Here is a 6,248-nt window from a genome sequence, read left to right on the forward strand (position 1 = left end):
CCGGTGGCCGCGGATCTCCCCGCGCCCCGCCGCCGATTCGCCGCCGACCCCCGCCTCCGCGCTTCGCCCGCCTCCTCCCTTCGACCCGAGCCGGCCGCCGAAGCTCCCCGCCGCCTTCGCCAGCCCTCGTCGGAGAAGCTCGCCGTCCCGCCGCTTCTTCCTCGCCCCGGCTAGGACCGGCCCTCCGCCGTCCAGATCCGAGGGATCCCGCCGTTCGCCGGACCTCCCCGGCCTCCCTGCTCGTCGCCGGAGTCGTCAGCCGCCGCCTCGGCTTCCGCGCCCTCGCCGGAGCTCTCGCCGGAGCCGCCGGACCCGTCGCCCCGGATCGGGACGAGATCCACCATGAGCCCATCCAAACGCCCGCGCCCGATTCGGATCTCTCCGTCCCGCACGACCACGTCCAGTTTCGGAGGGGTATATTTTCTCTAAGTCCCGAAATATTTTGCATAATCATGCCATGTTCATTGCATCATATCTCTGCATCCGTAGCTCCGTTTTGTGCGTGTAATATATAAAATTGTTCGCCTCAATGAGTACTTCATTTCATTACATTGCATCATGTTCATTTGAGTTCATCTTGATGTCTGAATCATTGTTGCAAGAGTACTTCATAATGTTGTCTGCTGTCTGTTAACAGAACTTGCTCATTTGTCATTTTTTCCATGATTGATGCGTGCATCCTATGAGGTTGATGTCTACATGTGTTTTGGTCTATGCCATGTCTTCTTTACAGAGGTGCTTACCATGTATTTTTGTGATCAATGTGGTGACTAGCACAAGCATGCAAACTAGGCTTCGTGATGTTGCTGATTTCAGTCCCTGTTCTGCTGTTATTTTTATGCCATGTAAACTTGATGCTATAGAGAGATCCATGCATATTTTGAGATACTTCAGTAAGGATGTTTTGAACATATGGTTATTATCTAGCCATTCATGCCCCTGTTTGTAATTATGGAGTAGTCTAATATGTCATTTTTGTGCTCTACTTTTGCTACAAAATGTTTCCTGGCAGATTGTTTACATGTTATTCAATTTTGCCAAGGTTGTTGTAGTTGATCCTTACATGCTATGAGCTTGTTTTGACTTGGTTTGTTTCATAAACATGTATTCTTGCTGATGCTATGCTTATCTTGTCATTCAATGACTTGTGGTGAGTGAATCAAGCTTGTTAAGTAGGGTACTTGCTGTTACTGTTTTGCTAGGCTGAATCTGTTATTTCGTGATGCTATGTAAACCTGCTGCTACAAGTCATTCTATGCATAATCTGGAGATGTTCACTAAGGGTGTTTTGTTCTACATGTCATGCTCTATCCATGCATGCCCTTGTTTGCATTTATAGTCTGCTGTAGCTTGTTGTAATATTGCTCCAAAGTTGCTAAATAATGTTGCTGTCAGCCTGTTAACATTAAGTTTAGTTGTTGCCATGATTGTTGCTAGTGTTCCATGTACCCTATGAACTTGCTCTTGGCATGCTTAGCTTCATAAACATGCCTTCTTACTGTTGGTTACCTTGCCATGCCATTTATTGCTCTGTAGTGAGTTGCACAAGCTCATCAACATGCCTACTTATCGTTGTTTCTGCCATGTATGAATCTGTATTATAACTTGCTATGTTTACATGGGTGCCATCTTATCTTCTGGTCCTTTTTGGCTCATGGTCAGTAAAGGACATTTGATCTATGCATTTAGTAGGTTCATACCACGCATTTATTTGCCATGATAAGTTCCTGTAACATGTTGTTTGATATGTCTAAACATTGCAACCTGATGTTATTTTCTGCAAAGTCTGAACTGTTATTATTTGCAATCTTTCCATGTGTGTTTGAGCATGTTCTAGTGATTTCTGGAGATAGCTTAGTGTTCATGTTTTCTTATGCTTTACCTGTACATCATGCCCATGCCTTTTGTTTTTATATTGTGGCACTGTAGCATGTAGTTTTGATGCTTGCAATATGCCTAGTTGCTATTTTGGTCAGATTGTTATGACTTGTATAGAGTATGTGTTGCACCGTTGCTCCGTTTTGAGTGTGCTCTATATGAAACTTGCTTGATTTTGCATGAAGTCTCATATTATCATGTTGCATCCATGTTTTGAGGTGTTTGCTTGATGTTTGTATGTATTTTGCGTCAATGCCATGTTTAACTTGTTTTGCTCATATCTTCTAGGCCGTAGCTCTGAATTAAATGAACTTTATATGTAACTTGACTAGAATCTCGTGTAGATCATCTTGGTGCATATTAACTTGCTGTTTAACAACTTGAACATAAGGTTTATTAAGATCTGGACCAACTTCGAAATTTGCATATGAGGACTTACCGGAATTGTTATATGTTGTTTCCGGCCTCATTTAAACTTGCGTTGATGCGTTGCTCTTGTTTGCATCATCTCTTGCCATGAGTAGCTTCATGTAGCTTTGTCATGCATCATACTTGGTTGAGCATCATGTCTTGTTCTGGTGTGGTGTGTTTACCTTGTTGTGTGCTTCTTCTCGATAGTTCCCGTATCGTTGCGATCGTGAGGATTCGTTCGTCTATGCTTGGTTCGTCTTCGTGGCTTCATCTTCTTCATGGATTCGTTCATCTTCCTAGCGGGATTTTAGGCAAGATGACCGCTACCTTGGATCTCATTACTATCATTGCTATGCTAGTTGCTTCGTTCTATCTCTATGCTATGTTACCTATCATTTGCTCTTCAAGCCTCCCAATTTGCCATGTCAGCCTCTAACCTTTTGCACCCTTCCTAGCAAACCGTTGCTTGGCTATGTTACCGCTTTTGCTCAGCCCCTATTATAGCGTTGTTAGTTGCAGGTGAAGTTGAAGATTGCTCCATGGTGGACAGGATTTTGGTTGGGATATCACAATATCTCTTATATTATTATTAATGCATATATATATACTTGGTAAAGGGTGGAAGGCTCGGCCTTATGCCTGGTGTTTTGTTCCACTCTTGCCGCCCTAGTTTTCCGTCATACCGGTGTTATGTTCCCGGATTTTGCGTTCCTTACGCGGATGGGTGATTTATGGGACCCCCTTGACAGTTTGCTTTGAATAAAACTCCTCCAGCAAGGCCCAACCTTGGTTTTACCATTTGCCTCACCACCACCTACTTTTCCCTTGGGAGTAATTAACCCAAGGGTCATCTTTATTTCAGCCCCCCCCCGGGCCAATGCTTGTCTAAGTGTTGGTCCGAACCAGAGCCACTTGCAGCGCCACCTCGGGGAAACTCTAGGTCTGGTTTTAGTTGTACGTAGTGTTCATCCGGTGTTGCCCTGAGAACGAGATATGTGCAGCTCCTATCGGGATTGTTGGCGCATCGGGCGGTCTTGCTGGTCTTGTTTTACCATCGTCGAAATGTCTTGTAAACCGGGATTCCGAGTCTAATCGGGTCTTCCTGGGAGAAGGTATATCCTTTGTTGATCGCGAGAGCTTATCATGGGCTAAGTTGGGACACCCCTGCAGGGTATAATCTTTCGAAAGCTGTGCCTGCGGTTATAGGCAGATGGGAATTTGTTAATGTCTGGTTGTAGATAACTTGACACTAGATCCGAATTAAAATGCATCAACCGTGTGTGTAGCCGTGATGGTCTCTTTTCGGCGGAGTCCGGGAAGTGAACACGGTTTTGGGTTATGTTTGACGTAAGTAGGAGTTCAGGATCACTTCTTGATCATTGCTAGCTTCACAATCATTCTGCTTGCTCTCTTCTCGCTCTTATTTGCATATGTTAGCCACCATATATGCTTAGTCGCTGCTGCAACCTCACCACTTTACCCCTTCCTTACCCTTTAAGCTTTGCTAGTCTTGATACCCATGGTAATGGGATTGCTGAGTCCTCGTGGCTCACAGATTACTACAACAACAGTTGCAGGTATAGGTTATGCGATGATCATGACGCGAGAGAGATGTTTGCTTGTTTTGGAGTTCTTCTTCTGCTTCTTCTTCGATCAGGGGATAGGTTCCAGGTCGGCAGCCTGGGCTAGCAGGGTGGATGTCGTTTGAGTTTCTGTTTGTGTTTCATCCGTAGTCGGATGGTGCTCTTATGTATGATGATGTTGTATTCATGTGGGCATTGTATGCCTCTTGTATGTATCCCCATCTATTATGTAATGTTGATGTAATGATATCCACCTTGCAAAAGCGTTTCAATATGCGGTTCTATCCTTGGTGGGACCTTCGAGTCTCTTTAGGATAGTATCGCATATTGGGCGTGACACACCATCCCCGCGGGGTCTGCGGTCAAGTTCATCAAGGGCATCGTGAGCCGGTTCGGGGTGCCGAACCGCATCATCACCGACAACGGTTCGCAGTTCACCAGTAACCTCTTCAAAACATACTGTGCTAACCTTGGAACGCAGATATGCTACGCTTCGGTGGCGCACCCCCGGAGTAACGGTCAGGCTGAGCGGGCCAACGCGGAGGTCCTGAGAGGCCTCAAGACCAGGTTATTCAAGAAGAAGTTGGTGGCTTGCGGCCGAGGTTGGTACGACGAGCTTCAGTCCGTGCTGTGGTCCATCCGCACGACCGCGACCAAGCCAACTGGCGAGACCCCATTCTTCCTGGTCTATGGAGCTGAAGCGGTCCTCCCTCACGAGGTCAGACATTGTTCCGCTCGGGTCCTGGCATTCGACGAGGCATAGTAGGACGCCATGCGGGGGACGGACCTCGTGCTGGGGGAGGAGCGTCGCTGGGAAGCTGTGCTCCGAGCAGCAAGATACAAACAAGCGCTGCGGCGATACCACTGCCGCAACATCCGCCCCAGGACACTCAAAGTAGGAGACCTCGTGCTCAGGGGGGTCCTCTCCAGGGAGGGACTGCATAAGCTCTCTCCCATGTGGGAGGGCCCGTTCAAGGTTGTTCATGTTTCCAGGCCCGGCTCCGCGCGCCTGGAGACTCAGGAGGGGGTGCCCATCCAGAACGCGTGGAACATCCAGCACCTCTGGAGATTTTACCCTTGAGAAGGCCCAGAGCCTGTGAAGAAGGCGAACGCCTGTGAAGATGTTGCGTTTTGGAGAAGGCCCAGAGCCTGTGAAGAAGGCAAACGCCTGTGAAGATGTTGCGTTTTGGAAAAGGCCCTGAGCCTATGAAGATGTTGCGTTTTGGAAAAGGCCCAGAGCCTGTGAAGAAGGCGAACGCCTGTGAAGATGTTGCGTTTTGGAAAAGGCCCAGAGCCTGTGAAGAAGGCGAACACCTGTGAGGTTTATCTGTCCGAGAAAGGCCCGGAGCCTGTGAAGAAGGCCAATGCCTGTGAAGCTCGCCGCCCGTGACACTCTCACGTAATAAAGAGTTGGGGTTGTACACGCACCGGAGTCTCAAGAGCGCCGGCCTCAGGCCCTGGGGCTCCCTCCCACACCCAGTGGCAGCACTTAGGTCCACGCTGGTGAGAAGACGTCGAAGACTAGATTAGGTGCCGGACGTGGCTTTTCTCATTTGCTTTCTGCAGTTGGCTTGTTCATCCCCATTCGAAGTTTTGCTGAAGTTGTTGTCGTCTTTGGTTTGTGACTCTTTGCCTTTTTCACTCTCCTGCCCCGATTTCTCTCGCGCAAGTCTCGCGAGGGAGCGTCGCGGGCACCCTCGCGAGTGTTTTCTGCCCTTGTCATTCGAGGCTTCCCGACCCGGGTCCACTACAGGAGCACCCCTCCAGTCCGTGCCCCACGGGCATCACGACACGAACACAGGACCTGGGTCGATCGCCTCCACGTCTGAGGCCGGGAACTACCTCTCTAGACTAACCCTCGCAGGACATGGAACGTTCGATGAAGCCTCGGCCTCGGGAAGCAAGGGTCACGACAAGCCCTCCCCCCGAGCTAAGTAATTTCTGCGCGCCGACGTACGGCACGAAGGCACAATACCAGAATAGCAGAAGCAGTACAATAATTAAATAGCAATAGTCCAAGCACACCCTCGCGGGGCCCTATACTACTGTCTTTTTGTGCAGGGAAAGGGAAAAAGAACAAAACAGGCGCGACTCGCCCGACACCAGCTCACGGGGGAGACTCGATTTGCCTCCGGAGCTCAGAAGGACTCCGTCACGCGCTTCACCGAGGCACGATGGCGGGCAGACCAGCTACCTCCCTCCAGGCAGGCACGGCGGCGCGAAGGCTGATCGCGGCCACCGCTGGAGGAGCCGCTGCCCGAAGAAGAGCCATCGAAGCTCGATGAACCTCGACCGCCATCGACCACACACGCGCTGTCGTCTTCATCATCATCGGGGCTGGACCCACGGCCGCGGTCGTCGTTCTCAGGGCAACAC

Source organism: Triticum dicoccoides, chromosome 4B (genome assembly GCF_002162155.2).
Source record: "Triticum dicoccoides isolate Atlit2015 ecotype Zavitan chromosome 4B, WEW_v2.0, whole genome shotgun sequence".
Lineage (NCBI taxonomy): Eukaryota > Viridiplantae > Streptophyta > Magnoliopsida > Poales > Poaceae > Triticum > Triticum dicoccoides.